Source organism: Felis catus, chromosome A1 (assembly GCF_018350175.1).
Source record: "Felis catus isolate Fca126 chromosome A1, F.catus_Fca126_mat1.0, whole genome shotgun sequence".
Lineage (NCBI taxonomy): Eukaryota > Metazoa > Chordata > Mammalia > Carnivora > Felidae > Felis > Felis catus.
In genome coordinates, this window is record NC_058368.1 from 156,034,243 (window position 1) to 156,059,769 (window position 25,527).

General features: G+C 37.1%; 1 protein-coding gene and 1 long non-coding RNA gene across 9 annotated transcripts in view; one reads left to right on the forward strand and one right to left on the reverse strand.

The window, feature by feature from the left end:
• The window catches only part of LOC102900221, a 55,231-nt gene extending 36,646 nt beyond the window's left edge, over positions 1-18,585 (forward strand). For 2 of the 4 annotated variants that reach the window (XR_006587080.1, XR_006587083.1), the window contains 2 exons: positions 1,381-1,476; positions 9,643-18,585. This is a non-coding gene — a long non-coding RNA (uncharacterized LOC102900221). The remainder of the gene's footprint in view (positions 1-1,380; positions 1,477-9,642) is intronic. The other 2 variants (XR_006587085.1, XR_006587086.1) reach the window with 2 other exon arrangements.
• Positions 1-25,527, reverse strand: part of KIAA0825 (uncharacterized protein KIAA0825 homolog) — a 389,144-nt gene that overhangs the window by 74,295 nt on the left and 289,322 nt on the right. The window lies entirely within an intron of this gene.

Genomic DNA, 25,527 nt, shown 5'->3' on the forward strand with positions numbered 1-25,527 from the left:
GAAAGAAAAGAGGAGAAGATTATATAATGGAAGGATGGAAGGGTGCTATACTTTTTTTTTTTTTGAGCAGGTGGGAACAGCCGTTTATTCTATGCATATGCCTTGGTACCACTTACTATTTTGAGTAACCAAGAAAACAACTATCTAGATGGTGGCAGGAGAGAAATATAGAAAAAAACAAGGTTGGGGTGCCTGGGTGGCTCAGGTGGTTGAGCATCTAACTCTTGATTTCGGCTTAGGCCATGATCCCAGGGTTGTGGGATCAAGCTCCACGTTGGGCTCTGTGCTTTGTGTGGAAGCTGCTTAAGATTCTCTCTCTCTCTCTCTGTCTCTGCCCCTCTCCCCTAATTATGCTCTCTCTGAAATAAAAGAATTTTTTTTTAAAATAGCAAGGATTTAAGTAGCAAGAATGTTATTGTCTAAATTGGAACATAATGTAGAAGATCACAGTGAAATGTGCCAAGAGACCATTTGTGACCACGGATTGTGCCACTATATGCTTACTTTGTAAAGATGCACTCTTGCATAATTAGCTCTCAACAGTTGTAAAAGCATGTCTTAATGCAGTAAGGCATCATTTTATTTACTTTTCTATATGATGCTCATATAAAAATAAGTCTGCTTTATTCAACCATACATCAGATACTTCTCATTTCTAAGTGTCAATATGTTTTGATTGGTAAACATCAAATATATGAAAACTAGATTTCGACCAAATAACACTCTATCTTTTGTCATTATAGTAGCTCCTAACTTTGAAAAGTTAATTTCACATTTCATTTTCACTATGTTACAATCCTGTGAGAGGGATGGTATTGGTAAAAATCACAGGTAAACCGACATATGATACTTGCTTAAGTCAGAGTGTTAGTCAGGGATTAGCTAGTTATCTGTGGTGCCATATCTGGGATATGTCTCCTGGGTTCCACATCTGTGCTGTATTCCATATCTGTGCTGTATTGCCTGAGTTCACAAAGTAGCTTGAAAATGTACTTTGAGCGGACTCCACCCCTTCGTGGGCTCTCACATAGGTCCTGCTGATGGCCTTCATATAAACTGATCGCAATCGTAAACGGAACGTGTTACCTTTTCTCGTCAGTTTGCCACATGTCCTGTTCCACAATCCCTCGTCAGGAGACAAGTGCAACTTGCCATGCTGATCATTTGACATTTTTCAAAGGACACGAATATGTTAAACTCCATATACGGTGTACAAATATGCTAAGTCTATCTAAGGTCTCTGATCCAGAAAGTGTTCTGAAAAGAACAAGTGAAACTGTATTTTCTTCTTCTGGAAGCATTAAAGATGTCTTCTTTAATTATTACACTTAAGATTCTCTAACCAACAACATATGCTTGCTAATAATTTTTGTCTTGCAGGAATATGAATGTTTTCTAATGGGAGGCATTTAAAATGCCTTAGTTGAAGACTGATTCAAAGAAAAGCTCTTTTGGATTCATCTCAACATCTATCAGGTGGTATTATTTTTCCAATAATCTTTTACTTTATCCTTTGCTTTTGAAAGAGCTTATGTCCAACCTATAATTATTTTCTGCTAATTAGAGTAATTCATGGTTAATTATTCAAAATGATTCCTCTTCAAAATCAAATCCATTTCTTGTCATGACATTAAAAAAAAGTACAAATAAAATATTAGAATGCAAATTTCTGTCAGAAGGGAATGTTTTTTTTTTCTTTAAATAGCATAAAAATCTTTCTCTACCAGCAAAGGCTCCATGATTGCCTGCTTCAATTAACGTGAATTAGAGAAGGGCAACTGAACCATGAAGTGATGACTGTCAATATTTTTGATAATTAGTAAAGACTGGTTATACTGACTATACTGGAGTAAGTGATATACTGTATCCTTAAAGAAGAGTTGCAAAGCAATAAGACTTAAAAGGGTAAGGACAAACAGTAAACATGTTAGCTTGGGACCCTGGATGTCTAAAGATGTACTTTGAAGATGTATGCCTCTTTGTAGACTCTCATTTGGCTAAATCTTCCTTTCTTGGTATTGCCTTGGTCCTGCTTTCTCAAGAGGCAGCTCCTTCCCTCTGTTATCTCCTAGGGTGGCCCTACAATCATGCTTTGCCTGTATCTGGACCATTACCCCACTATGATCTCACTCTCCATTTTGGTTTAGTCTCATTATTGTATGAATCCCAACCATCTTTCCCAAGAGGGTAAGGTTCTCCTCTGCCTAAGTTTTTCTTAGGCAATAGCTTTCATATACATACACTATATTTAGTTACATTTTTTCTTTTCTTTTTTTTACTTAGTCAAATTTTCTACATACATTGAGTACCTTCAGTGCACTAAGCCCTCAAGTTGTATAATTAAAATGAAGAAAGTTGAACATACCAACTGTGTAGGTCATGGACAGTTCTATTAGATTCAAACAAAGATAGTAAAGTTACAGAGGCATCAATGTAAGCATAAGATAAACAGATCTTGGGGTGCCTGGGTAGCTCAGTCGGTTGAGTGTCCACCTTTGGCTCAGGTCATGATCTCACGGGTAGTGAGTTTGAGCCCCACATTAGGCTCTGTGCTGACAGCTCAGAGCTTGGAGCCTACTTTGGATTCTGTGTCTCCCTCTCTTTCTGCTCCTTCCCCCCTCATGTTCTCTCTCTCTCTCAAAAATAAACGTTAAAAATTTTTAAAAAAAAATCTTTAGAAATGGCAGCTACTTCTGAGATGCAGAAGACAAGAAATTTATCTGGGAAGTGCTGAAATTGTGGCTAGAGGAAAGAGAACTACTTGCACTTTGATGAGGACTGATTACCATCTTGTTCTTAATCTTCACTAAAACTTTGCAACTTATTTTATTTGCTTCCCCCTCACCACGGGAATACAGCTCAACTGTTATAATAAAAATTAACTTTACATAACTTTTCTTGAACGTACAGATTTTCATAACGGCTATGACAAAAACTAGGAAAACAAAACAATTAGATGATAAGTGACCTTATATGTCTGTGATGACGGCAGTCATGCTTGCTAAATAGTCCGTGAGTCCCTTTTCAGTTCAGATGGAGCCATGTAACTAGTTCTGGCCTATGGACTATGAGCAGATTACCATGTGTCAGAGCATTTAACTGCCAATGGGAGGAGACCCTCCAGTGGACTCTTTCATCGCCATGGCAACAAAAGAGACTATGTGCTGAGATGGTAGATTCAAAGATGTAAGAGGCCTGGGTTGCTCAGTCACCACATGGAGGAGGATGTTCTAGAGAGTTGCCTGAGTTCACAGTTACTTTTGTTGACTTCAACATACAAAAGCCAAAACATCAATCTGTGCTGTATGTGGCTCACAAGAGGGCCTCAACATATATCTTTATGCTGAATGAAATGGTTCCACAGAAGCACATTTCTCATCTAAATGCCAGAGTAAGTTTACACAGGCAGCATAGTGATGTGATCTCAAATGTCCATCACCATAAATGCAAAACTCCCTTTTTGTGTTTGCAGAAGTAATTCTTTATTTTCCATATTTGAAAGAAAGTATCAAAGACTGCATGCTGTTTGTTAAGAGGGCCTTTTCTTTTAAAAAGCTATTCAAACAATTTTTACAAAACCATCTGTATTATTTTGTTTTTTCTTTAACTGCTGCTACATTTTACTTTCTTTTGCACATAATGAAAACAATCAATTGACTTGTATTACTTTGTTTTCTATAGTTCATTGAACTATACAAGAAAGCAGAATGAAGGTAATAATAGAATTTTTTTTTTAATCTGGAAAACTGCTTTGCTATTCAACTCTTTGAAACTGTTGCTAAATTTTGGTATTTTGGGTTTATGTGTCAAAAGTAGTTATACTATAATCATTCCGATCTGGATGAATGTTCAAAGCTCCGAAGAATTTTTATCGTGACATGATTTAAATAAAATATTAGAGACCAGCTAAATGTTTAATTGTAGATTATTCACATATTTGGAGCATCCACTTCATGATGTATTTTGTAGCCATTTAACATGATAATGCAGAACGTCAGCTTTTAGACGGGATAACATTCATTTATCTGATTAAAAACAGGAAGAGTTACAGCCAAAGTGCTACAAGTGTATGTATCCATCATACTATTTTATCAAGACTACAGCCTGATTTTCAAAATTTGAGCACATCTTCTGAATTTTATGTAAGTGAACATGTGAGTTGCTTCATGGGAAAAAATAGAGAACCGTCATGAAAAGAATTCATGATACGATAGGTAATTAAGAGTCACTAAAGACAACGAAAATGATCTGCATCACCAACTCATGGCAGCTACGTAGAATTGCAGGTACCGGCCTCAGAAGGAACTTTAAGTGTCAGACAAATGGTCAAAGGAATTTAGCAGTAGGACTTTCTGCTATGAAAGCAGAGACTTACGTAACTTGAGATACAGTTGTATTTCACATATACCTTTGCTAGGCTGTGTTTTCTTTCTCAAGTGTAGCTGCAGTTGTTGGGCATGGAATTATTCTTCTTTTCTTTCTTTGTTACTTTAAGGAAATTAAGGTCAGCTGATGCATTTTAACTCTCCACATTTGAACCTGAAGCACAACACTTTCCATTGAGGATTCTTGTGGAACTTCATTTTAGTTATGTTTTAATAAAGTCTTACTTGTATTGACTTCTGAGGTGGCGTGGCATTCCCTAACTCATCAATTACTTGGGTTTATGGAGAGATTTTAATTTGATATGATAGATTCAACCACTGTTTTTCAGGTTTTATCTGCATGCCTGGAAGCCTTTTAATAACCTGCAATAATAAACAAAATGAATTTGACTTCTAGGGTAGATATTCTTGTAATTGATGTTTTTACCAACTCAGGGTGTTCGTTTATTTTTCCAAAAAAATAAAGCACACTCTTTCCATCCTTGGGGAACAGAGTAATGGAATTGCAATACTAAAAAGTTGTGACAGATTCCATGGTTGCAATGAAAACAATTCATACAGATCTATTTCTTATTTTTACTTTTTTTTAAGTTTATTTATTCATTTTGAGAGAGACAGAGAAAGTGTGAGCGGGGGAGGAGCAGAGAGAAAGGGAGACAGAGAGAATCCAAAGCAGGCTTCTCACATGGTCAATGTGCAGAGATGGACACAGGGCTCAAACTTATGAAACTGTGAGATCACCACCTGAACCGAAATCAGATGTTGGATGCTTAACCGACTGAGCCACCCAGGCGCCCTGATCTATTTCTTATTTTAGACATGATCCTTGCATAACTCAAAAAAAATTTTTTTTCCCATATCTTAAATTCATTCACCTTTCTGTGTAGAGTAGTTAGGGATCAAGGTGTAATGATTTTTTTTTTTTTAAATATAGTAACAAGTAGTAGGTAAGGCTGGTATGGACTAAAAACCAGCATAGGAAATGACATTATTTTTACTTTCAAAATTGTATATTTCCAATACCGAAAAATGGGGTTTTGAACATAGACGTGATTTTGATAAATGACAGAATTCTGCCTAAGGCCACAGAAGAGACAAGAACAAGGAACATAAGAATAGGGAATTTACAAATTAGCATGTTATGATTATCCTCTTTCATAGCATTTAAGAACAGCTTTGAAAAGATCCAATGTCTTCAGCACTTTAAACTTATTTCTACTGTATCTAAGTAGCATGTACTATAACTCAAATTGACAAGGCTGCCTGAGAAATATTGGCACAACTCTTGTATAGCGATGAGGCATTACTGAACAATATTTTTGGATGATAAACAGTAATGGAAATTTGAGATTGAAATGGCCTTTTCAAGGGAATAGGTCACACCTACGAAAACACAAGATAGGTATTTAAGTTTGTCTCTCATTCCTGGATATTGAGCCTCTTCAAGTGTTTGTGCGTTAGTCAATTTGACACCTCAAGGATCCCTAATTTTTATGAAGATGTCAGCATGCTGGTAACATTTTTTGAAAGATCTATTAAAAAAAAAAGTATCTTACTTGCCCCAAGACTGAATATAATTTTTCATGATACTTACAGGGCTGATGAAATATTGCATGGGTTGTGGAAGGAGGGGTTGCAGCCAGCAAAGGTGGTGAGCCATATGAGGATTTCAATAATTTGCTGCAGTGATAATGCTCTGTCTCAGCTCTCAAGAAACCAAAGCAATAGCTACTATTTACTAGGCTGTACTAAGAACTTGAGGAAAGAAAATCACTGAGGCTCACTTTCTTCATCTGTATATAAGGGCACTGTCTAGCTCGTAGGTTATTGTGAGAAAACGAATTCCACATATATACAAAAGCCATTCCAAGTTAAATATATGAAGTATTCAAGGTTGAAAATCCATAGGTGTACTTTAATTAACTGAAAACCATTGAAAAATCTTGCATGAGTCTTTAACCTGTAGATGTGCTCCTGGTGTGGTAAACTCACTAAAGGAAAAAAAAAAAAAAAAAAAAACAAAAAAACTGTACCATTAAGAACGGAGTCAGGGTTGAAAGAAACACTGCCTAATACAGATGTCATCTATGTGATCAAAGACTCTGAAAGTTCCATACATTGCAAACATTCAGGACATTCCTATTGGAATGACCTGGCATCACTTAAGGTGGGGTTATATCCCAATAAACCCATAAACCCATCTTAAGTGGAAAATATTGTAAATTGAAAATGCATTCAGTGCACCTAACCTACTGAACATCATAGCTTAGCCTAGCCTACCTTAAATGTGCTCAGAACACTTACATTAACCTACAGTTGGGCAAGATCATCTAACAGAAAGGCTATTTTGTAATAAAGGGTTGCATATCTCATATAATATATTGAGCAGTACACTCAAAGTCAAAAATAAAATGGCTGTGTGGGTTCAGAGCGGTTTTACACACTGTTTATTTACAAATTGTTTACCCTCATGGTCCCTGTCAGTGACTGGGAGCTGAGGCCCGCTGCCCAGCATCAGGAAGGAGTGTTGCACCCCATATATCACTATCTGGGGAAAAGATCAAAATTCCAAGCATGATTTCTACTACATGCATTTTGCTTTTGCGCCATCGTGAAAGCCAAAATATCATTAAGTAAAACTGTCATAAATTGGGGACTATCTGTATATAATCTCAGATGCTTCTGACCCATCACCAGCTGTTGCCACACTCGTTGACATTTTCTTATTGCCAATCTTTTGTGTATTTCTAAATTCAGGTTTCAATGGTCAAATAATTACATGAGACTTGCAAATAACTAATATAGTTACTACTATAGTCACTCAGGGGAAAGAGTAGTTTGAGGTTTTTCTCTGATCCCATTTATGTTACTGTTTTCACTGTAGCAAAAAGTTTTAGGTAGGTCTGTAAAATTTTCCTGAGTGTTTCCAGTACTAAAATAAACTTCTGAGTAATTCATTTCTCTCTTGCCTGTATACGTACAAATGTTGTATGATAAATAGTCTGAGAAGAGTCTTTTATCACTATTGGCCTTTTCCTCTGGAGGTTCTTTTCCTTCTAGTTTCTAAACTTGAGTACCTTGGATTCTCTTAGATTCTTGCTTTTGCATCCACATATTTATGTTCATCAGTCCAATTTATACTTCCTTTTCATTTTTTGACTCTTCTTTCCTAGTTTACTGCTAATTTCATTCATATATCCCTCCAGTAATCTTTCACACAAACTGTATTTTATATTTTATTTTTTTTAGAGAAAGGGAATGTGTGACAGGGGTAGAAAAAGGGCAGAGAGAATGAGTGAGTGAGTGAGTGAGGCAGAGAGAGAGAGAGAGAGAGAGAGATCTTAAGCAGGCCCTATGCTCAGCACAGAGCCTAATGTGGGGTTTGATCCCACAACCCTGGGATCGTGACCTGAGCTGAATTCACGAGTTGGACGCTTAACAGAATGAGCCACCCAGGCACCCATACACAAACTTTATAAACTCATTTTCCATTGTACTACAACAAGCTAGACGGGTCTCCTCCTTCACCACATATTTGTTGACTTTGGGCAGGTGGTTGTAGGTGTATGGGTGGTTTTCTCTGGACAGAGGAGACCTTTCATTAGGGATGTCTGGCCTAAGACCTGAATCATGGGAAGGGGTCAGCTGTGAGGGGCTGCGATGGGCGTGCAAGCTTGATGTGTTTGAGGAAAAGAAGGCTAGCAAAAAAAGGACATGGGCAGTGAAAAGAGAGGCCCAAGGGTGGGAGGGTAGCCAGGTCACATGGAGGCTACAGTTTTTTTAAGCATGCCGGAAATCATGGAGGGATTTTAAGCAGGGGGTATGACAGGATCTGAATTACTTTTTAAATGGTCACTCCGGTTGCTCACATATGAATACTGTGGAGATAGAATCCAGGGAGCCCTCCTAAACATTCCTCCCTCTGGACTTCCTGGAACCTCCTCTTTTACTCACTTGGCTTTTACATATATGTAATCTTGTATTATTCCAATTTAGGTGTGTAGCACATAATTTTACCAAATGCTCTTCGATAGACTCCATATCTTGGCCTCTGTATCGTAAGACTCCTTTGTGCTCTCCATAGCACTTAGTCAGATGCGTTACACCCGATAGGTACATAACATAGGTTAGTAACTGTTGATGGAGCCCTATTATATAAAGTACTCATTCTAGTAAAACAGAATGTGAAAAGTCGAGTAGAGTAAAATGGCAGAATCAAAGTGATTCTGTATATGGGTTATTTATTATAAAATTATCTCAACTGCACTATGCATTTCAAATTTTCCTAAAAAATATGGTCAAAAGCCAGTTGAAAGTGGTCATTGAAAAAGAGCATATTAACAAAATGTTAAAGTTTATAGTTCTGTACTTGCAGTTTATGTAGCTGAGCTTTCAGGAAATCTTCTAATCCTTACGCAGGATGCAGATTTTGTCCATTTCCTTATGACTTTGAAAAGTGCCCCCCAAGAAGTAGTGTAATCAGTGCAACTTCCTATGGCTTCCTAAGGTAACAATTTGGGTTATATTCACCCATATTTTCTAAATGATGGCTATGCCTCTGTTAAATTTTCTGATCTGTCAAAACCAGAAAATAAAGTTAAAACATTAAATCATTACTAAAATTAATATTTTGTGATACTTAATGAAATCGAATACAAATAATTACCTATTGCTCACTGAGCAGTATAGTCTTGCCTTAGCATTTCATCAGGAGCGATGGCAAAAAGTACAATCAGCATAACATAGCAACAGTCTCTGTGACACTCTCCTCACCCTCTCTCCTTACCTCTCTCTCTCTTTCTCCCCCTCTCTTTGCCTCCCTGGCTCCCTTTTCCCCATCTGTTTTTTCAATGCAGAGACACTGCATAGCTTGAGGGAAGCGTGGCATTTTTTAAATGGGAGGGGAAATGATCAACATTAGTTTAAGATTAAAGTTGCATAACTAGATTTGCCTTTTTTTCAGAATGAAATTTCTAACGCTCTGAAGCACCACAGTGCTACCATGTAACTTAAATAAAGATCAACAGTTTTTCTCAATTTGCACAACTTTTGGTTTCTGCCTTCTTCGCCATTTAAGTCTCGGACAGTTTGTTTTAATGTACTGCTTTTGTGAATGATTTAAATGGAAAAAAAAATGTTCTTTAGCTTTTCTTTTAAAACAACAGAATGCACATTCTCACCTTCACACGTTCTTACGCTAGGAAAAACTAATAGAACGCCTATCCCAAAGTGTACTTTCAACTTGTTTGTATTGCAGACAATCGACATCTTTGAAGGAGACTTGACATGAAGGCACAAAAGTCACCCTGCTTCAGCTGGGCCAACCTATGGGTAATGTTTGAAGTCAGTGGAAGCTTTGCATTTTGGGAAGGCCTATCCAGGTGTTAATAAATATGAGAAATGGGCTCAGAGCTGTGTGTAAATGAATAGGTTGCATGCACTTGAAGGCAGTCTTACAGGAACACATTGAGAGATCTGGCATTCTTAAAATCAAGCATATGTCATATCAACATTCCTAGTACAAAGTATTTTGTTACTGTTTCTGTGCTCTAAATAGCCCCATGCAAAGGCACATCATTGAACCAAAGCATATGGAGGCGGCTATTCAGTTATGCTGAGCTGTGCTTCAGTATCAAATCACTACCGCCTTCCTCACCTTTTTCCACACATTTCCAGAAATGGAAATTTCTGCTCAGAAATTCTACTATAGCAAAGAAAGAAGTAAATACATGAGGGTGGATTCCATTTCTCAAGACATATCAATATGAACCAGTGCTATTGTCTGTTTCCTGCTGAATCAATAAAACATAGGCACCTATGCCTTAAGGAAACAGTAACTCTTTAAATTGCCCTTTATATTTACAATTACTTAATGACTGTATTTTGCCAAAAATAAAGGTCATTAAAATCATCTTGAAGCTTCACTTAAATTTCAGAAGTAGCCTACAACTTGTACAGTCTTTAACTATGTTCCATTTAACACATTTAATAGATGTAAAAGCTCACAAGTGATGATATAAAGGATAATTTACGCTTGCAATGCATTTTTGTCCAATTAATAGATTGCCTGCGTGTTGCATATTTTGCATGACAAAAGAGCAGAATATTAAACTGCCATTCATAATGAAAATGCACTTTGCAAATTAAAAGTGCCGAAACAGAAATTTTTCACCCTGTTTAGGAAATAAACAGTCCTTAACCAATTAAACTGCATTGTAATAATTCTATGATTTATTGCAAGTTGTTTAACTTTCAAAACTCGGCTAACCCATATTAAGGTCACAATCCATCATGTCTTGCTTGGAAAGCCAGCAAATAATGGCTGTTGTATTAGCTGCTTTTGATGATAGTATGAAAGAAGTATTAGCACTTGTCAACAAAACTGCTTACAACATAACATTAGCATGCATGGGCTGCTGTACCTATTTATTATTCTGGCAGCTTCACACATATTGTTACAAGCTTATAAAACATTTTGTCGGGTGGAAACCGAATGTACACTGTTTGGTTTTCTGATAGACTGGCAGCATAAATGTCTGGGCTGACTTAGTTTAGTTTAAGTGTAAATAGAGACACAAATTCTTCAACCTGTTCTCTTATTGATACTGAAAAGTGCTGAATTATTCAGCATCCAACTCTTCTGTTTGTGTCTATCACAGTTATCAATTACCCATCAGTCTTCTTGTCAAAACAGAATGGATTAATCTGGCTGAAAATAAGACAAATAAATGGATACTATAACAGGGGTGCGGGGTTGCCAGACTGTCAAAGGGAAATCCAGGCAGTGACATTTGCCGTCAAAAATGGGATCTCTGGCTTAAGTGAGCAAATGATTCCCCTTTGCGAGCCAAGAATGCACTTAGCTCACCGTAAGTAAATTAATCTGCCTTCTTTGACTGCTAATGCATTAGCACTGAGGTAATAGTTCCATTGCTGGAATTCCTTTACATTTAAATAATTTTGGTCATCATTATTGTTTCTCAAGGAAATGCAGATACTTTATCTTGGTAGAGAGGCCTGCCTGGTAAATAAATGAACCCATTTAACAATGAAGTTATTGCTGATAGTTTTGTGCCACTTCATAGCTCTCAGCTCATGTGATACTAAGTAACTCTTTGCACAGATGGCTGGTGGAACCCATCCAGCATCTGCAAAGTCCATCCCTGTTTTCTTTCCCAAACATTTTATTTGGAAATCTTGTTTGGCAAACTTCCCGAGACTCTGCCTAGCTGTTCAAAGTACATATTTCCAATCTATCTCATTTGGCCCTTCTATAAAAAAAGAGCCAGCAAAGTGCCTTCTTATTTGGCACAAAAAAGGCAGCCGCCGACTGAAGCAAGTTTTAGGTTCCTGGCCAAAAATTTACAAGAATTTTATCTTAGATGCTTCTATACTGGACTGTTTTACACAGTCATCATTAACATCTGAAGCCGTCACATTGTGACAGGATCAAAACCCCCAATCTGTATCAACTGATAGCTTCACTTTGCCAAAAGCTCCCACTTGTTCTTATTTTCCCAGACATCTGCACCCCAGCTTTTGTGGACACGGTTCTTACTTACACTGTGGGATGGTGAGGTATCTAAGGTGAGCTACCTGCTAGAAAATTCATCCACTTGATGAATGAATACATTATTTTTGAATGAAATAATCATCTTTTGTTTGTTTTGCCAAAAGACGGTGTAAAGAATAATTTCAAGCATTTAAAAACCAAAACCCTTCCTATAGTTGGGGAGTTCAAAAGAGGCCGCGGTAACAATTACATTCTAAGCACAACTGTCACAGTTCTCTAAAGACTTTGACAGACTGGAAATTTTGGTCTCACATTCCCAGAACATGACCTCAAATTTCTCCTCAATGTAAATCACTTTCCCAGAACTTCAGCATTTAAGGGAAATGCACATTGGCCTGTTGTGCATTGGCCTGATTCATCGTTGCTAAATCTCATCCGCTGGTATATAATCCCAAAATGACTTCATGAAGGCAGCTACTGAACATGTGCAAACACTGAACCTTCTCTTGAAATGAGGCAGCATTTTTGTTGCTAGTCGATTTACAGTTTTACTTTGTCACTCTCGTCCTTCTTTTCTTTTTAAATAAGTAACTGCTGGGCCACCTCGGTGGCTCAGATTCAGCATCCAACTCTTGATTCTGGCTCAGGTCATGAGCCCAAAGTCATTAGACTGAGCCCTGTGACGGGCTCTGCATTGAGTGTGAAGACTGCTTGGGATTCTCTCGCACTTCCTCTCCCTTCGCCCCTCTCTCCCTTGTATGTGTCTCCTCTTGCTCTCTCTCACTCTCACTCTCAATACATAAGTAAGTAACTCCCTACTACAGAAAAGTAGCATCGTACAAAATTTTGCATGGCTAGCAACTAAGTTAATTGACAGGTGTATATCATGAACTTTTTTCTACATGTCATTTCCCATTCTTTGAGGAACTCTTCAAAAATATATGCCTGCCATCTCAGATCCAGTTTGTCCAAGTCTAGACATTCTCTCCCACTGGTTCCCTTTTACCAAAATCCCCCATCAGTTGCTAAGCCCTACACGGTCTGCCTTTACAATGTCTGTTATTTTCTCTTCAATTATGACTGTCACCATGCTTGTGCAGTCCCTGCCGAGTCCTTCATACGTTCATGCATGTACCAGTTCATTGATTCCACAGTTCTGTGAGGGCCTAATACAGGTAGTCTCTCTGCCTCAAGTCTTTTCCACACACCTCCCACTCTGGCTGCCTGCCCTCAGCGTGAAGTGCCCTCTGGCCATCCTGCCCACCCTTTATGTCTCAGTTCAAAGGCAACCTCTTTGAACATTTTTCCTACTCCCTTACCCATGTGTTATTTCTTATGTCTTCGAGTCTCTTGAGCATTTGTCTCTCTCCTTTATCACAACATGCTAGAATTCCTACTCCTGCCACCTCCCAGCTATGTGACCGTGGGAAGTTATGTAACCAAATGAGGCCTCAGTTTCTCCTCTAAAATCGGACAGATTATTACTCCATAGGGTGTGAGATTAAATGAGGTAATGCATGGAAAATACTTAGAACAATGCCAGTGAACATTCAAGTTCTTGTTATATTCTTATATTCGGTAAGGACTGAAAAATACTTGTTGTGACATTTGTATGTCGAGAGAAAACAACTGTAATTGCCTTGGGTGTTTTTGAAGGTCTTAAAGCTACATTTACTTACTGTCCCAGGTAGAGGACCAGGACATCCAATTCTGAGCTGGTCACTCTGGAGTCATACTGCGTGTCTTTGCAGCCTGGCCCTTACTAGCTCTTTTTTTTTTTTTTTTTTAATGCAAAGTCAGGCAGTTTAAAGTTTCTATACTTCATAGATAGTTGTTAAGATCAGCTGAAAATAAAAGGCTTAGCAGTGCCTGATCCATAGCAAGACCTCCATAAGTGTAGCCTGTCATTACACTAGAGGGGTTTCAAAATGCTCCGTGATCTAATTCTAGGTGGTGAGAGAGGACCATCAAAATGAATGTATAATTCCCCGAATTACTGTCTCATCCTTCTTAAAGGCTTCCTGAATAACACTTCTCCCAAACCCAGTCTGTCATGTATCTCCCAGACTGTCTAAAAACTACCAAATTATATCACTCTCCAAACAGGGGGTGAGTCTTATGCTCCCTCTACTGGGACACTGACCCCTCTTTTCTAGCTTTGAGAGTGCTTCCTAATCATCTTCTCTCCTCTGAAATGTTATCCCTCATTTTCTCCCTAAGATGCATCATTTATCCTCTAACAGTTCAGTTATTGTCCTCCTGGGTCCATAAACTCTCAAAAAGGCCAATCTTCCTGGCCGTGTATCTTCTCTCATGTTGATCACTCCCTTCCCCACCCCTCACATCTGGAAACATCCACCCTATGGCCATCCATCTTCCATATTTCTAAGTTTAAGAAGCTTGCTTCTGCCACAGACTTTCCAACTAACTTAGTCTTCAAAGATCTCTCTCTCTCTCTCTCTCTCTCTGTCTCACTCATCTAAATCTCTGAAGCATTTATAGGTTTTACCACACAATTTAACTATTAATTACAAATTGTCTTGCAGCATTTGCTATGTGTTTTCCTCTCCAGAGATATTTCACTATCTCTCTTGTTTCCTAACTCTCTCTCTTTCTCTTTTTCTTGGCTAATCCACAAAGCTTTCCGGATAATCTTCCTGTTCTGTCATGAAGACCATGCCCTTTGTGTGCCAACTGTCCTTGCTATTGGCCAAATCTGTTTTTATGTACTAGAAAGAATTTTCCCTCCTTTCAAATTATATTTCTGCCACTTCTTAGAATAAATGACATCTTTATTCGACAGTTGGCCTTACCTGATTATGGCAGCGCTATGTTTTCCGGAAGAAGCGTGGACTTCAAAGTATTAGAGGTTAAGGTATGAATCTTGGTTTTGCCATGTAACCTTGGGCAAGTCACTTTTCTGAGCCTCAGTTTCATTCAATATGAAAATACTAATACCTAGCTCACAAAAAAGATATGAGGAATATAGGAGATAAATAATATAAAGTACCTGAGAAATAATAGGGAATCCATTGTAGATACTTAACCCTTCCAATTAATATCAAACCATATTAACAGTATTTACCGTGTATCCTCATTTATATACATATTGATACAATCATGACTGTCTACATGTTTATGCTGGATGCTTATGCATACATTTAACATCTTTACAAAACTAATTTTTAAGAGTAGCATACAGTATTTTTAAACTTAGAACTAAGTGCTTTGTCACGAAACGTGTAGAAGCCATAACTTACTAGTTATTCAAAGCTGATTAACATCAGAAATTACCTTTCAAATGAAACACTGGTCTCATTTCTCCCTCGCATTTAAGGAAATAGAAGGCCAAAGCCTAAAAAGTCCCTCGATTAAGGATAAAATGCAGAGGAGTGCAACTACCATACACATGACTTGCCTTCTTTTGCATTCTAGAAATGTATTTCTAGATTTTTTTTGCATTTTTTGCATTCTAGGAATGTATTCCAAGATAATGAGGCAGTGTTTTGCAAGGTATCTAATGAAAATTTCCTTTAGAGCAGTCACAATTATCACGCCAAAATGAATCTCATAACTGAAATTACCTCCAAATTTTTAATAATTCCCTCAGCAAACACTTGTTCTGGTTGGGTATATCCAGACTTTAGTTGAGAAATGAGTGATTTAAAACTAAAACGTGCTTTAAGCAGTATTTTTGAGTAGAGAAATCACAATAAAGTGTCAAATTCCTACGTTTAGATAGAAAGTCAATTTGAACCTTATTTTCTTTTTCTCTTTCTTTCTTTCTTTCTTTCTTTCTTTCTTTCTTTCTTTCTTTCTTTCTTTCTTTCTTTCTTTCTTTCTAATTTGTGAGGACAGTATAAATTGTTCAACCTAGTCCATTTACTGGCATGTCTGCTTCTAGCTACAGATATCTTCATCTTCTGAGGGGACGATCGAACCTCTGAGTCAGAGTTAGCATGCAGGGGTTAAACTACCTCTATGGGCAGGATAGAGACAGAAACAATCTAAAATTTTATATGACTAATATATGACTGAAACGCCAGTTTATCACATACGGTGGTAAAGGACAAGCTCTATCTTCAGGGATTCATCCCTGAGTATAAAATAAGTCTTGAGAAACCACAATTTTTACCATTCGCTTTTGGGAGAAGGGGAAGCAGGGAATATTTTACTGCTCCCTCTTTAAACTCTTATTAGAAGGGCTGCTGAGAAGTTCTGACTCAGCAACTTCCCCAGTTATCTGGTCTTTTAAAAAGGTTCCAGTGTGACCTCAACTCTGCACAACACAGATTTATAATCAGTCTTCTGTTTGGAAAGCCAAAGCTTTAGAGAAACTGAGTGAATAATGTCAAAATAATGGTATTTCAGCTCAACAATGAGATTTTCTCCCATATATATAAAAACAGATGCTGGGAACAATTTTCAGGAGCATTTTATTGCTTTGATGGTATAATAAAATATGAGGTTATCATAACAGTGAGCTACCTTTTCTCCTGGAAGGAAAAGGTACAGCCAAGTATTTTCCTAAGTGGCAAAGTGGACAAGAGCTTCTCTCTGTCCTGTGTACATGGTGTCTAGTCTCAGAAGTGAGATTCCCAGAACAACAATTTCTATCATGTTGTGAAAGAGGTTAAAAATGTTCTTTCTTTAAAGACTAATAGCACTGACAAGCTTATTCTAGCAAACCAAGCCCCCTCTACTCCTTCCCTCAGGCTCTCTAATTCACCCCCACCTGAATTGGGTTTTGGGGAGGAGGGCTGGGGCACGTGGGATACAAATGGTAAATAAGTAAATGAAACTCCATAGGAAGGCTCTTGAACTTGAAAACTGTTCCATATTTACTATTTTGTTTATCTTACAGTAATTTTATAGTAACTGTCCCCCTCATTCCTAACTATTCTAGAACTCTGCCATATTGATGATGACTTCATAACATGTACATATAGCAAATGTTAGTTTTCTCATAATCCCCATAACTGCTCTGCGAGTGAGATATTAATGTTTTTGCACCTGAGCAAAACTGAGGCTCAGAGAGGTTAAGTGACTTGCCCAAGGTCACACAGTTAGCAAGTAGTGAAACCAAGATTCAAACCTAAAACTTTATGATACCACAATCCATGCTCCTTCCATACAATGTCACAATACCTCAATTGGGAAAGGCTGGCTGTAGAATAAAGATGTCATTTATTCCAGGAAGTGGCTGAAATACGGTATGAAAGGAATTTGAGCATTTCCTCTGGTTCATTTTCCCCCTTGTCTCCTATATCTTTTTATTTTCCTCACCTCTTCATTTTCCCCATTTTTATAATTAAGTAAAAAGATTTGTTCTTTGAGAGAGAAAATGGTGGCAAATGTTGTGCAGTTTCCTACTTGGTAGAATGTGGGGGAAGCTTCTGAATGGACCCTGACTAAAAAAGAAAATACCTTCCATTCACCTGCCATAGCTGCTGAATTCCCACCATTAGAGAGGCACTCCTTTGGATTAAATGAACTTTGTCTCTCAAAGTTGTCTTGGAACAAGTAAGTTTAGCATGTTATTTACTATCTTCCCCAATATTTATGCACCCACTGTAATCAATCATAGAACATGCAACTTTTGGTCGCTAATAAAGAAGCATGAAAGGTTTAAATGAGTCCTTTGTAGCAGAGAACAGAACAAGTTCTTTGAGAAAGGAACACTGAAAGGAGTAGAAGCCAGGAAGGAGTATGGCGCTCTGTGCAAAGTAATCTTGTAGCATGTCAGCCTTTTATTTAGGGTTGTGCGGATCTAGGGGGAAAAGAGACATGTGCAGACTTTTAAATAAGGTTTAATTTCAGTTAGGATGCCAGGAGGCCTTCCCTGACTCCCCAGTATCAGATTACATGTCTCTTCTGTGAGCATTTGTATATACTTGTATCTCCCCTTATCAGAGCACATCTTATTTTGCTATCATTGTTTGTCTGATTCCATCATTAGACCATAAATTCCTTGAGAACATTCGTTCATTCAAGGACTATTTCCAGTGCCAGTGTCAAATTCGGGAGAAAAAAAAAGCTATAGAGATTACAATAACCAAAGGGTTAGATTTATTTTTTCACTTTGTATTTGGAGGTCTTGTGTAGCTTGTGTATAAGAAAAAAAAAATCAAAACATGCTTCTATTTCAGGGCTCTGGAGATGAGTAGATAAGATGTAGTTATCTTTCAGTAGAAGGCCATGGACAGTTACTGGGAAAATATAAAGGGAGATAAATGAATATATTTAAGAAATATTTTTGAGGTAAGACTGAAACTCAAGAATTTTTCATTTTGGCTAAGTTACTAAGAACCTATTTTATGATCCCGCTACTGACTCAAAAAAAAATGTGTCGATAGGTTCAAAATGTTCAAAGTGTGGATCCAAGTATAGAAGATTTTGAAAAACCAAAGAAAGCAATAAAATGGAAGAAATGCAACATACAAGTGGAAGAACGGTAAACTGATGAATTTTAGCGTTTTGCTAAAATGCCAAAGATTACCAGATAAGAAGCAGTTTGATAACGATCTTTTAAAATCAATCACCCTTCCCAAAGAAACGTTAAGAAGCCGACAACAAAAGACCCTCCTACAGAAGATTGTTTTGAAAATTCATCAGCTATAATTGTGAAATCACTTCTTTATCCTGATCAGAAAAATCCTGCTATGAAATAAACCCCGGCTGACCAGATTCTGTCACATGACCCCATCATGTTGTTGTACTTAGTCATCATTGGGTAAATCATCAGGGCCATCATCAAATGTAAATAGATTTGCCTAGAGGAAGGGTGATTAGTGACTAAGCCCTAGGCCAAAGCTCTAGAACCTGTTGCAGCTCTGAACAGAGGCACGTTCTGGGGCCAGTCCCACAGTAACTCTGGCAAACTCACCACTTGCTATCATGTAGAATGTAGGAGAAAGTGGGTGTGTAGCTGTAGACACCATTACTGGGGTAGGGGTAGTTGCTGACTGGCAGAAAGGCTTTGCTGCAATGCGGATTCACCTCTAAGGAGGCCCATGGGTGCAGGCCTGACAGCCCAGCTCAGCGTGCTGCACTAATGAACAGACCTGTGCTACGTGGTTTTCTCTCTGTTAAATAAATGCTGCAAGAGTTACAAAGAAGCTTGTAAGATTTCTGCATTACTTTCTTAAATAAACCTGCAGTTTCAGGATGCTATGAGCTGCTGAAATCGCCATTTTCTAGGTCAAAAAAACGGTTGATTATCAGTGATTTCATATGACTTGACCTAACTGTTAATTGGTCATGCAGATTTGGTACTACAGTGTAACTGCGGGGAGAAAACAAGAATTCAGATGTAAACACTAAATGCCTTATTTCTAACCAAAGGAAACCCTACTGGGTTAACAGAGAAGGCAAATTCCTTTTAGCTGCAATTAGTATTTGTGGAATATCTAATCACGCGGTGCTGTGAAGTATATACAATACACAGAAGAGACCAACATTACCCTTGAGGAATTTATCATCTGTATGTGAGGATTTGGCTAAATATAGCACAAAAACAGCATTTCCGTTTTCTACGTTGCAGACATAAATGGCTATATTGTAAAGTGCAACTAATCTTTCATAAACTATACTGATGCCAGTACTGCACATACCCAGAAATATCAATTGCTGGTCTTATTTTTTATGCACACCTGCCCCCCTACCCCAATGAATACACTCCTACCTCCCAGCCCCGCTACGTACACTCTATGAGTTTTCTTTCCAGGAGTGGCTAATTTGCAACATGAGATCCTTGTTGAAAATCATTAAGGATTTAAAGATGGTGACAGAAGAGCATTAAACTGGAAACTTCTAAGCATGGAACGCTGTGTCACCACCAGGCGTGTATGCCCATGACATAACCTTGCTTCTTTCAGTTTCCCACATACGCCTATGCCTGACTCATTCTACCCTAGGGCTTTGGCATTTGCTATTCTCTCTGCTTGAAATGCTCTTCTCATGACTAAGATCTCAGCAAAAATGCTTCCTCCTCAAAGAGGTTTTCCTTGACATCTCTGTCTAAAGGAGCTCCTTTTTACGTCATTTTCTGAATACTATTTTGCTTTCTTTCCATTACTTCCCTGTTATTTCTTGCTAATTTATTTATTGACTTCTTTATTGTCTTGTTTCCCTCCATTGGGATATAAACTCCACAGAGAAGTGACTTTATCTTATTCACTCCCTCTTGGTCATAGGCTCCTCAAACACTACATAGTAGGTGCCACTAAGTATGTTTCTGATGAATAAATGAACAAACTAAATTATTTACAAAATATTTCTAATTTATAAAAAAGCTTCGCTGGTCTTCCAGTGTTTATGTGTTTGAACACTTAGCTAATCCACATGCACGCATCCAAACACAAGAACGAACCAATGAATGAAGTTCAACACTACAGCTCATGCAATACATCCAAAGTGAAACACACTCACTAGGCTGTGATTACTAAGTGATTTGTCTTTACAAATCATACTACATTCCAAAGGTCAACCAGCTATTAGAGTTAAATCTGCTATGGATCTCATATCTTAAATTTTTTTAAGTGAAAAGTAGGCAGATATTAAAATGTTGACAGAAAACATCTCAGAATAATTTCTAAGAAAATATGGTAATTTTTTACTGCAACTGTGCTTGTCGGTAATAGGATATAATTAAGTCATTATTAAACACTTTATTAGAAAACTGAATGCAGCTCCAATTTTTTCACAGAGCTAATATTCAATCTAGAGTAGTTAAATAACAACAACAACGAAATACTAATTATAAAGGGTCACAAAAACTGGGACTTTGACCCGTTGCAGGAATTGCAATCCTGAAAATAACCTTGGTTGAATTAACTGGGAGCTCATGTTAGATGATAAACCTCTTTTAGTCCACTTATTTAATTATATCTTTTGAATTTAAGGGTTAAAGACAGTGGCCCCCAAAGTCTTGACTTTACTTTCCGTGCCTCAGATGGTTCTGCCTAGAGTTGGTTACTGCATGCAAATCATCTTTTTTTGGTGGTTTCATAGTTTCCAGCCATAACTAGACATTAACAAAACAATTTATAAGCACTGACTGTTGAAGACATTCCTACATATCCAACGAGATACGCAATGCAAGCTAAATAGGAGAGCATTTGCAATTTAAAATATAATTTTCCATAATGAAAATGTAAAGCAGTCGTTCTGTTTTATTCAGTATGGCAGGTTAGGAATCCCCGTGAAGCTACATTGAAGCAAAGAGTAGATTAATAATTTAATTTGGTTCAGAACTATGCAATGGGGCACCACAACCTTTTATTCCTTAACCAGCTGCTGACCCTAATATGAATGAACCAATTAGACATCTCTATTTAATTGTTGGGTGACCCATCTAAAACTCACTAGGAATTTTCATTTTCAACAACACTCAACAGTCTGAAAGAATCCTAGTTATCCCCCTGGTGGAGGTGGTTGATTTGATAGAAGCACACAAAGGAGTTCAGCAAACGGGGGGAAGAAACTGCAAGATCATTTTAGACTGTGTTCTGTAAAAGAACATCTTAATATAATGAGCCTTTTTCAGTCTCCCTTGGCGGAGCATCAGCCCTCTCAGATAACCCCACACAAAGCAAATACCATCCGTCTGAAGTTACATTTGCTCCTTGTTATCACAACTTATGCCACTTAATTCATTATTCAACGAATTCACTTTCTTGTTTATTAGATGCAAGGTAGCCGCTTATCCCTAAAGGCCATGTATGCAAAAGACTGCTTGTAATCCTGTCACTTCAAACCTCTCTAGGCTTTTACATTGCTTCAGGAATTAGGAGGAAAGAAGCAAACAATTTAGATTTATTCCTGATGATATTAAATCTGTACATGATGAAAGAAATAAGAAAGAAATGCTAACATGAAATTTGTTGATTTGGAGAGTGGCTTCAGATGCTATCTTTACATGTAAAAGTTAGCATATTCACTCGCTTCCCATAATAAACACCTTGAATTATTTTTCTACATTAAAGAAGAATGAATATACATATATATACACATATATATATGTATATACATATATATATTTTGTACAGACTGGCTGCAAAAAAAGGTAGTATGTCTCATCAACTTCATTTCAAAGATGCAGGCCAGCTCAATTCACGTGCTGAAAACAGATATTAAACATACTATTGAAAATCTGATATGTGATGTGTCAGGCTTTGGGGCACCATTCTTTAAGTATATTTAATGTTGGGTTAAAAAATGCATTGAAAATGTTTCTTTTAATTTTTTCAATATGAGTATTTCAAGATCCTTTTTGGTTATCAGTAAAAAAGATGTGATAAGTATATTCTGAATAATAGAAGATAATATAACACTGAACTCTTCACACAATATGGTATAATGGTCAGAGTTATTTCAATTTGATTTGGTAATCTTATGCTATTAAAATCATTAAAATGTAAACGAATTACTGAATTAAACAACTTTCACTCCACTCTTAGCACAATTAATATTGCATAAAATTATCTGCATAATTATACACAGTATGTTTACATAAAACATCCAGGAAAAAGCTACAAATCAGAGGCTGAGTGTAAAATATTTTAAGCTGTATGCTGAAGTCTTCTAAATATGGAAATCTAAGTGGCTGTTTTACTATTGGTGCTTTACGTAACTGAAGACAGTTCTAAATTTCATGCTTTACTTATTTAAATGCTAAATAACCCTATACTTTTTTAAATTCTCATAAATAAATATATGAAATATATCTAGACTGGATGTATTTTAAACCTGTGTGCGTTATTTGCAAAACTAAGAAGGATTTACTTTCTTCAATTAATTTGTATTATGAGGTAACTATTTGAGATTCAACATTAGTTCATCAACAAAAACCACACAGAACATTTTAATGCAGCACAGCAAATACAGATATGCCTAGGACAAAAGACCCAACATCTCTAGAAAATAGGAACCATTTACAAGGAAACTCACTTTGTGAATAGAGTTCTGACTAACAAAATAATGGGTAAAGAATTAACTGCTACTATTCTAAGGAAGGAAATACACCTGAAACCTCACATAACTAGCAACTGTGGGTATTATTGTAATTATTGCCATTCTTCCAAATATCACTCATATTAATACAGTGACGAACAAATTGATTTACCTGAATAATTAACCTTCACTACAGCATAACTACCTTAGGCACAGATTCATGTTTTCTATTCAGCTTAAGACATAAACCTACCAGAGAAATCACACTCATTAAACATACTGCAAAAATCAATTGTTTCCTGCCACTCAGAGGAATTAATATCAACAATTAAGTTGTGCAGTATTTTCAAAAGCTTATATCCATCTGTCTGTGCCAATTAAACAAAAGCAGCAAAATAGAGCAAAATGAAATTAACAAAGAATGCTAATAAAATACAACTTTTCTGTTGATGTCTTAGATATATAACTTTATTCATTATTGTACAACTCTTGGTTTTTTACATGTGGGAGATTTAAAAAGTCACCCAGTGATTTTTTATAGTGCAACCGTATGCTAGATAAAGATATTTAAGCTGTCAGTATAAACTGCTTCTGTTTTCATTTTGCATTTAATTTCAATGCCAGACTCAAGGCATAAATTTTTCATCACCTGCAATGCTATGAATAAAAGATTAAAAAAAGAACTGAGAAGAAATTCTAACACATGCGGTGCATGCGGCACATTGTGCAGACGCAGTATTCATAACTAGATGTTTAATTTCCATCTCTCTCTCTCTCTCTTTTTTTTTTTTTTACATCAGGAACATTATTATTTGAGTTAATACATCATGGAGCTAATTTCCCAGTATTTTAGCTTTGCAGCATTCAAGTTTACCTAGTTTGGGCCAAATAGGCCATTCATTCCACTTGAAATCTCAAGTATACGCCCTAAGATTTACATGCTACTTTGTTAGCACTGCAGGATTCTATTACTCTCATATTTCTGGAAAGGGAATATTTCAACATCATGTATTTTTGTTTTATTCCATGAAATAGCACATACATTAACCTTGCCTGAAAGTTCAAAGAACTAAGAATTACTAAAATGGTCCCACCTAATATCAGGTCCTCATTAAGGCTTGCTTCGTGTTCTCAAACCGAAAGATATAATCAATCCCAAGAGGTAGAGTTATGAGCTCAGTGTTGAGGCATTTTTTATTTAGTACTTAGGACTGTTTTCTGTAGCACAATGCATCTTCACTGTCACTTTATTAGCCTCTAAAGGACTCACAGACCAAGACAATTTCTAATTCCCACCAATAGAATCTGAGCGAGCAAGAGATGCACAAGAGCCCTTCCTAATCTCATCAGAAGGGCCTGGGGTTTATCAGCCTTGTCATTCTGAACTTCACTTTCTTAGGGCAGTCAAGAGCCTGCTGAGGACTCCAGGCCTGTCAGGGACATCAAGGGTCAGTCCTTTGGATGTTAGCGGCATCGCATAATGTCTAGCTTATTGTCTTTGGCTCTAATTACTCAAACTAGTTTTTTTTTTTTTTTTTTTTTTTTTTTTAAATGGTTATTGAAATTAAGTCTAGGGAAAGCTTTGGAAAAAATAAACCGAACCATGTTCTGTTACATTATTATCAATGTGGTATCCAATTAGCTCAGTTGGTTAGCCAATAGTGCTAATGAGACCCAGGTCATTGGTTCAATTCCAGGGGGGCCAGTTAGCTTTACTTTGTTCTATGGTCACAGATGGATACCTCATCTTATCCAGCTGTCTCAAGTGCTACTGGTCACCAAAATAACCAAATGAGAGAGCACGTCTGGATCAACACAAATCCGTCCCTACAACTAGGCTCTAGAGGGCATCAGTATCATCTTTTGTGATCATTGTACAAAAATTAGTAGTTTAATACAAAACCTGTTTTTCTTCTCATTGTTTATGACGGTAAAGCAAGCACTTTAGATCTTCAAAATCATTTAGTAGGCTAAAATTAGTTAGACTTCATAACATCTCTACGATGTTGCAAGTTTAATTAAGCTTACTTTAAGGATGACAAAGCTCAAAGTGAGAGGTTAAGTCACTTGTCAGAGGTCACATAAAATGTCAGGGACATTTCTCAGATTGGAATCCTTGTCTTCGGTATCTCATTCCATTGTGGTACCCATGAGACTGCTCTGCCTCTATGGAAACAGCCTGAAGTCACAGTAATATGTCACTATATTATCACATTATTTTTCATTATGCTAGAAGACACAAGCATAGTGAAAAGGCATGGTGAGTCAAGGATTACAGATGCATCTCCCTTTAAGCAACATAAATGTATGGGAATTTGGATTTGTTGAACAGATAAATTAGAGGGTGTCATGTATCACTTAGTCTATGCTCTCTCATATTGTTATTAATCACTTTTTTTTTGCATGCTCTAACATCCCAACTAGACAGTATGCACAGGGGGGCAGACCATGTCTAATATCTCTTTGATCCATAGTAAGTGTTTACATAAATATTTATATTCATGACAATGGCATTTGATTGGAAGAGAACAGGAGAGTGGAAGACTTCATACCCTATGGGCAAAATAGGAGGTGAGAAAAAGCTTCATGAAGGTGGGCAGGAGTTTTCCTATTGAGCCTCTATAATTATAGCAATTCTAGTTTGATGTACTATCTACAAACCTAACATATATCCTC